Source organism: Schistocerca nitens, chromosome 2, assembly GCF_023898315.1.
Source record: "Schistocerca nitens isolate TAMUIC-IGC-003100 chromosome 2, iqSchNite1.1, whole genome shotgun sequence".
NCBI classification, from domain to species: domain Eukaryota; kingdom Metazoa; phylum Arthropoda; class Insecta; order Orthoptera; family Acrididae; genus Schistocerca; species Schistocerca nitens.
Window position 1 is genome coordinate 1,073,513,743 of NC_064615.1, and position 8,518 is coordinate 1,073,522,260.

Below are 8,518 nucleotides of genomic sequence, written 5' to 3' on the forward strand. Positions count from 1 at the left end.
TTCCATCCCAACTCGCGTATCATATCTGCCACACTCTCTCCCCTATTACGTGATAATACCAAACGAGCTGCCCTTTTTTGCACCCTTTCGATGTCCTCCGTCAATCACATCTGGTAAGGATCCCACACCGCGCAAAATATTCTAACAGAGGACGAACGAGTGTAGTGTAAGCTGTCTCTTTAGTGGACTTGTTGCATCTTCTAAGTGTCCTAGCAATGAAACGCAACCTTTGGCTCACTTTCCCCACAATATTATCTATGTGGTCTTTCCAACTGAAGTTGTTCGTAATTTTTACACCCAGGTACTTAGTTGAATTGACAGCCTTGAGAATTGTACTATTTATCGAGTAATCGAATTCCAACGGATTTCTTTTGCAACTCATGTGGATCACCTCACACTTTTCGTTATTTAGCGTCAACTGCCACCTGGCACACCATACAGCAATCTCTTCTAAATCGCTTTGCAACTGATACTGGTCTTCGGATGACCTTACTAGACGGTAAATTACAGCATCATCTGCGAACAACCTAAGAGAACTGCTCAGATTGTCACCCAGGTCATTTATATAGACCAGGAACAGCAGAGGCCCCAAGACGCTTCCCTGGGGAACACCTCATATCACTTCCGTTTTACTCGATGATTTGCCGTCTATTACTACGAACTGCGACCTTCCTGACACGAAATCACGAATCCAGTCGCACAATTGAGACGATACCCCATAGGCCCGCAGCTTGATTAGAAGTCGCTTGTGAGAAGCGGTGTCAACTTGAGATCCCCTGTCGATAGCGGCCATTACGTTGCACAAGAACGATGTTTTCTGAAACCATGCTGATTACGTATCAATAGATCGTTCCCTTCGAGGTTCAAAATGGTTCAAATGGCTCTGAGTACTATGCGACTTAACTTCTGAGGTCATCAGTCGCCTAGAACTTAGAACTAATTAAACCTAACTAACCTAAGGACATCACACACACCCAAGCCCGAGGCAGGATTCGAACCTGCGACCGTAGCGGTCACGCGGTTCCAGACTGAAGCGCCTTTAACCGCACGGCCACACCGGCCGGCTCCCTTCGAGGTGATTCATAATGTTTGAATACAGTATATGCTCCAAAACCCTACTGCAAACCGACGTCAATGATATAGGTCTGTAGTTCGATGGATTACTCCTACTCCCGGGTTCGATTCCCGGCGGGGTCAGGGATTTTCTTTGCCTCGTGATGACTGGGTGTTGTGTGATGTCCTTAGGTTAGTTAGGTTTAAGTAGTTCTAAGTTCTAGGGGACTGATGACCATAGCTGTTAAGTCCCATAGTGCTCAGAGCCATTTGTGCCATTACTCCTACTACCCTTCTTAAACACTGGTGCGACCTGCGCAATTTTCCAATCTGCAGGTACAAATCTATCGGTGAGCGAGCGGTTGTGTATGATTGCTAAGTAGGGAGCTATTGTATCAGCGTAATCTGAAAGGAACCTAATCGGTATACAATCTGGACCTGAAGACTTGCCCGTATCAAGCGATTTGAGTTGCTTCGCAACCCCTATGGTATCTACTTGTAAGAAACTCATGCTAGCAGCTGTTCGTGTTTCAAATTCTGGAATATTCCATTCGTCTTCCCTGGTGAAGGAATTTCGGAAAACTGCGTTCAATAACTCCGCTTTAGCGGCACAGTCGGCGGTAACAGTACCATCGACACTGCGCAGCGAAGGTATTGACTGCGTCTTGCCGCTTGTGTACTTTACATACGACCAGAATTTCTTCGGATTTTCTACCAAATTTCGAGACAATGTTTCGTTGTGGAACCTATTAAAGACATCTCGCATTGAAGTCCGTGCCAAATTTCGCGCGTCTGTAAATTTTAGCCAATCTTCGGGATTTCGCGTTCTTCTGAACTTCGCATGCTTTTTCCGTTGCCTCTGCAACAGCGTTCGGACCTGTTTTGTCTACCCTGGGGGATCAGTTCCATCTCTTACCAATTTATGAGGTATGAATCACTCAATTGCTGTTGTTACTATATTTTTGAATTTGAGCCACATCTCGTCTACATTTGCATAGCCAGTTCGGAAGGAATGGAGATTGTGTCTTAGGAAGGCTTCTAGTGACACTTTATCCTCTTTTTTAAATAAAATTATTTTGCGTTTGTTTCTGGTGGATCTGGAAGAAACGGTATTGAGCCTAGCTACAACTACCTTGTGATCACTAATCCCTGTATCAGTCATGATGCTATCTATTAGCTCTGGATTGTTTGTGGCTAAGAAGTCAAGTGTGTTTTCGCAACCATTTACAATTCGCGTGAGTTCGTGGACTAACTGCTCGAAATAATTTTCGGAGAAAGCATTTAGGACAATCTCGGTAGATGTTTTCTGCCTCTGCAATACATGAGAAATATTCTAAGTAGGTGGTTTACTGGTAGACTACAGCGCTTGAAAATCTCGTTGGCGAAAATGGATTGGAGCAGGAGGGTTCCATTTTGACGAATTTTGTTGCATTGTAACGTTCAGATAAATAAATTAGTTTTTAAGCACTTAGTGGCCTTACTTACTGGACAAACCTTGTACCGTAAGCTGGAGTTACTTTGACAGTTTACAGGTAACTATGGCCCCTTGGATGGAAAAAGATTAAAATTTTTTTCTCGCTAAAATTACGTGGAGTAAACAATGGTCGAATAACAATCCAGGAGCCCGCATCTCGTGGTCGTGCGGTAGCGTTCTCGCTTCCCACGCCCGGGTTCCCGGGTTCGATTCCCGGCGGGGTCAAGGATTTTCTCTGCCTCGTGATGGCTGGGTGTTGTGTGATGTCCTTAGGTTAGTTAGGTTTAAGTAGTTCTATGTTCTAGGGGACTGATGACCATAGCTGTTAAGTCCCATAGTGCTCAGAGCCAACAATCCAGGAGGTTATGAGCTCTACGAAATGATATCGTGCTAGTAGCACTGGATTCAGTGTTGATCATAAATATTTTGATAGCTGTTACACCGCAGTAACTTCTGTCTGGAGGGTTCACATAAATAATTTTGCATTGTATCAGTATTAGGTAACAAGGTAAGAAACTGTCATTTTTGTTAAATTAAAGTTAAATAACATATTTTAACACTTCTTTAAAATGGTGCACGTTTCTGTAAAATACGTGGTTACATTAGTCTGGGCCAAAGTAACCCCAATATGAAGAAGAAATGGCATTAGAATTGGATGGTGATTCTGAAAGTCTTTGTGATTTGCAAGATGACCTCCAGTACCACAAAATGTTGAGAGATAAATTACCAATTGGGCAAAATGCTACAGTTTTACACGAGAAAAGAGCATATTCTGGAACTGTGACTGAGGTCATCTATGAGGGCAGTAAAGTGAATGACATGGGAAAGACAAAGTCCTACTGCAAATGGCCGGAACGAAAAGATCAACAATTTTCTTCTTGGGAGGATTTGATAAGAATTATCATTCCACCACGACTACCAAAACATGGCTATTTTTGCGTATCGGAGCTTCAGTAATTTCTGTAATAAGACTCATATTCATACTGTAGTGGTTCGCAACTGCGTGGACTACTGTAGCATGTCTGCCGTCAGACTCAAATTCTCAACTTATCCACTTCTCAAATTATGCAGCACCCCTTGCCCATTATCCTCATTACTGGCGGAATCACGCCGACTCCCCTAAGAGTTCGAGCTCGGTTTGTGTCCGCAATGAAGGGATCATTGGCTGTCCACGCCTGAATTATATACGAGTGTGGTGTCTGTTCTTTCTGGCATGCCGGAAAGAACAGACACGATTTTTATCCAGCGGCAACTATAAATAAAGACACAAAGGTATTAAAGACAATGGCTGCGCGTGGCCATTGATTTAAATCAATGGGAAAAGTTGAAAATTTGTACTGGGCCAGGATTCGAATCTGGGCCTCCTACTTACTAGGTGGATGCACTGACCTCTACACCATCAAGACATAGAGGGTCATCGGAACTGCACAGACTAACACAGCACGCCTCCTATCAGACCCAAATTCTCAGCTTATTCACAGACTGCTGATGTAGTGTCCGTTGTCCATTATCCTCACTACTCGTAGCATCTCAGCGATTCCCATAAGAGTTCAAGCTTGGAGTGCGTCCACGCTGAAGGGACCATTGGCTGTCCTAAAAGGAATTGTATGTGGGGTCCAAAAGAACAGATACCACATATATACACAACACTTGTATATTTATTGTGCCACTTTCTGAATAAAGTTCAACATTCCCTCTCCTTTCATTCAAAATTTAGTATTTTGTTTCTCACGCTCCTGAATGTCAGCTCTGGAGATATTCATTGACAAGTTTGTTTGTGTGGCCATCCTATGCAGCAAGCATACAAATACTTGTTTTGTAAATAAAACTGCCTTTTCCTGCTGCTAGTTACTTTATTTATCCCATACACGTTTCGCCTTCACCTGTTCTAAGGCATCATCAGTGGTATCTATAACGATACAGTTTTGTTGGTTTTAGACTATTAAACAGTTCACTTCGCGATTTTTTTGTAAAAAAGTAATTACTTACGATTTGCTGATCTGCGTTTTCTCACATCTGGTCTGGAGGTCGCACTATCACTGTTATCACTGCCATATAATCACATCTTTGTGTTCTCGCTTTCCACACACTGTTCACCATGTTTCCCACTCTCTTTTGTGGTGGACTACCGTTTTTTTTTCACTCGACACAACTATTTCCTCGTACACTGTTCTTCACAACATAAATATTGCGACTCCATTGCGTGTTTCATCTTCTTTGGTATGTTTACCTATTTGTTGCCAACCTAACGAAGTATATGTTCAAAAAAAATGGTTCAAATGGTTCTGAGCACTATGGGACTTAACATCTATGGTCATCAGTCCCCTAGAACTTAGAACTACTTAAACCTAACTAACCTAAGGACATCACACAATACCCAGTCATCACGAGGCAGAGAAAATCCCTGACCCCGCCGGGAATCGAACCAAGTATATGTTCCAGGCTTACATCTATTTATGATGTTTATACCGTGTGTGTGTGTGTGTGTATGAGTGAGAGAGAGAGGGGGATAGAGCCGACGAGGTTTTTTTTTCCATATCAGCTGTCACCAAATTTTTCAACCACTCGCTAACACTAGTATATCCCCCCCCCCCTAAAAAAAAAAAATCTCGTCGGCTCTATCCCCCTCTATCTCTCACTCATACAGACGCACACGGTATAAACATCATAAATCGAAATTAGCCTCGAACATATACTTCGTTAGGTTGGCAACAAATAGGTAAACATACCAAAGAAGATGAAACACGCAATGGAGTCGCAGTATTTACGTTGCGAAGAGCAGTGTACGACGAAATAGTTGTGTCGAGTGAAAAAAAAAAACAATAGTCCACCACAAAAAAGAGTGAGAAACATGGTGAACAGTGTGTGGAAAGCGAGAACACAAAGATGTGATTACATGGCAGTGATAACAGTGATAGTGCGACCTCCAGACCAGATGTGAGAAAACGCAGATCAGCAAATCCTAAGTAATTACTTTTTTTACAAAAAAAAAAATTGCGAAGTGAACTGTTTAATAATCTAAAACCAACAAAACTGTATCGTTATAGATACCACTGATAGTGCCTTAGAACAGGCGAAGGCGAAACGTATATGGGATAAATAGAGTAACTAGCAGCAGGAAAAGGCAGTTTTAATTACCAGACAAGTAGATATTCATTGAGTTTGTGGAGATTCATGCCACTCATGGAAGTGCATGCATCTCGTACGTCAAATATAGTGCTCAGAGTAAAAACGTGCGTGATCGCAATTAGGTTGTAAAGATCGGGCCACATACTGTGGGGAAGTAATACTAAACAGGTGCTGCCGAACCTACCTGCTGGAGAGCATTTGTAATCTCCGTGGAGCAAGGAGAAATGAAGGAGCTCTGGTCCCATGGAAGATCTCCGGCACCATGAAAGACGAATATGATGTATATAAGAGATTGTTGTTACATATTATCCACAGAATGTTAACGGGAGGTCTTTCAGATATTAGTTGGTTTTCAAATAAAACGTAACCTTTCTGAAAGTTTGTGACAATATACAGAGTTAATTCGAATCAAACTGCACTTTATTTAAGTAGAGAAGCAGTGTTTTGTTTTATAGCCAGTTCTGCACAGAAGAAAGAATTTCGATGCCGAGGAATAACAAGGCACAGCATAGCTGGACCCTGAGTAAATCAGCAGAGTTGCAAGGCTAAATATTTACACCAAGCTAATAAGGGTGTGTTAACGCGGCGGTGTTAGGTGTAGCTGCAAGGAGTAATAGACCCAGAACAGACGTTGCTCAAGAAAACATCGCCACACTAGCTAAATACAATAGTCATCAGCCACTAATATACACTTGAAGTTTACTTTGTCGCAACATTGACTTACTTAATTCCTTTGGCCCCTATGGGGGCATAGCGCATCCAGAACTCCCCATCCATGTCTGTCTGTCTTTGGCCATTTGCCTCAATTCTGCCCAGGTCTTACCAACTCTTTTTGCTTCCCCTTCCACTGTCCTCTTCCATGTGCCCCTTGGTCTTCCTCTCTTCCTTGTTCCCTGTGGATTCCATTCCAATGTTTTTTTCTCGATGGCTTCATCTGGTTTTCTCAAGGTGTGCCCCAACCAACCCCACTTTCGCTCTCGTATCTGGTCTTCTATAGATATCTGGTTTGTTATTCGCCACAGCTCCTCATTACACATTTTTTCTGGCCACCAGATATTCATGATGCGTCGTAGACATCTATTTATGAAGCTTTGTAACTGAAATGTTATCTTTTTATCCATTTTCCAGCTTTCACTGGCGTACAGAAGGACAGCCTACATATTTGTGTTAAAAATACGGTTTTTTGTTTTGTACGTGATATTTCTATTTCTCCTTATTGCATGCAATTGTATGAAGGCACGAGGGAAAAACGACTGTCTGAACGCCTCAGTACAAGCTCTTATTTCCCTTATCTTTGAATGATGATCATTACGCGATTTGAAAGTTGGTGGTAGTAATATTTGCTCTACATGGTCGGTGAAGATTGGATTTCGGAATTTAGTGAGCAGCCCATTCTGTTTAGCGCGCCGTCTATCTGCAAGTGTGTCCCACTTCAAACTTTCTATGAGATTTGTAACGCTCTCGCGATGGCTAAATGTACCAGTCACGAATCTTGCCGCTCTTCTTTGGCCCTTCTCAATTTCTTGAATCAGACCCAACTGGTGACGGTCCCATACAGACGAGCAATACTCTAAGACTGGACGAACTAACGTATTGTAAGCTATTTCCTTTGTTGAAGGACTGCATCGCTTCAGGATTCTACCGATAAACCGCAATATAGAGTTCGGCTTACCCGTTACTTGTGTAATCTGATCATTCCATTTGAGATCATTTCGAATAGTCACACCCAGATAGTTGACCGATGTTACCGCTTCCAAAGACTGATCATTTATTTTGTACTTATACATTAATGGGGATTTTCACCTTGTTATACGCAGTAGGTTCTTTGAGTAAGTTTAATTTAGCTTGCATATCAGTCAGCCTTTGAGCTAATAAAACTACGTCATCTGTAAAATCCAAATCCTCCAGACGTTTGTCTGGAACCGCGCGACCGCTACGGTCGCAGGTTCGAATCCTGCCTCGGGCATGGATGTGTGTGATGTCCTTAGGTTAGTTAGGTTTAAGTAGTTCTAAGTTTTAGGGGACTGATGACCTCAGATGCTAAGTCCCATAGTGCTCAGAGCCATTTGAACCATTTGAACCTCCAGACATTCATGGACCCCCCCACTGGATCGCTCGTCTCATGCCTGCTGCGACTGTTCTCATAACTAAGTCTAGAACAAGTAGAAAAAATGTTGCGTGTGTTTCGTCACAGGGCAACGGCCTTGCCGCAGTGGATACACCGGTTCCCGTGAGATCACCGAAGTTAAGCGATGTCGGGCGTGGTCCGCATTTGGATGGGTGACCATCCAGGCCGCCTTGCGCTGTTGCCATTTTTTGGGGTGCACTCAGCCTCGTGATGCCAATTGAGGAGCTACTCGACTGAATAGTAGCGGCTTTGGTCAAGAATACCATCCTAACGACCGGGAGAGCGGTGTGCTGCCCCACGCCCCTCCTATCTGCATCCTCCACTGAGGATGACACGGCGGTCGGATCGTCCCGGTAGGCCACTCGTGGCCTGAAAATGGAGTGATGGAGTGAGTGTGTTGTCGCAACAGTACACTACCACTTTTACTTGAAAAAAATGATGAAGTCGGTCAAGTATCCCTGAGTGCGGGTAACACTGGCCCACATTTCTTATGGTACCACAGCAACAGGCGTGATCTATTTTGTTTTATTTTTTTAACTGACGGAAGAATCTTCCACAACACAGTACTAAAAAGTGCCACTATACTTTGCTTTCTTGCCACATATAAAAAGACAGGTAATAGTTGGGCCAAAGTAACCACATATTACGGAACAATCGACTAGGCAACTGGTGATGCAAAGTGTAGACGAATGAAGACGGAACAGAGAGGCGTGTATTGCGGCAGACAGTGGATT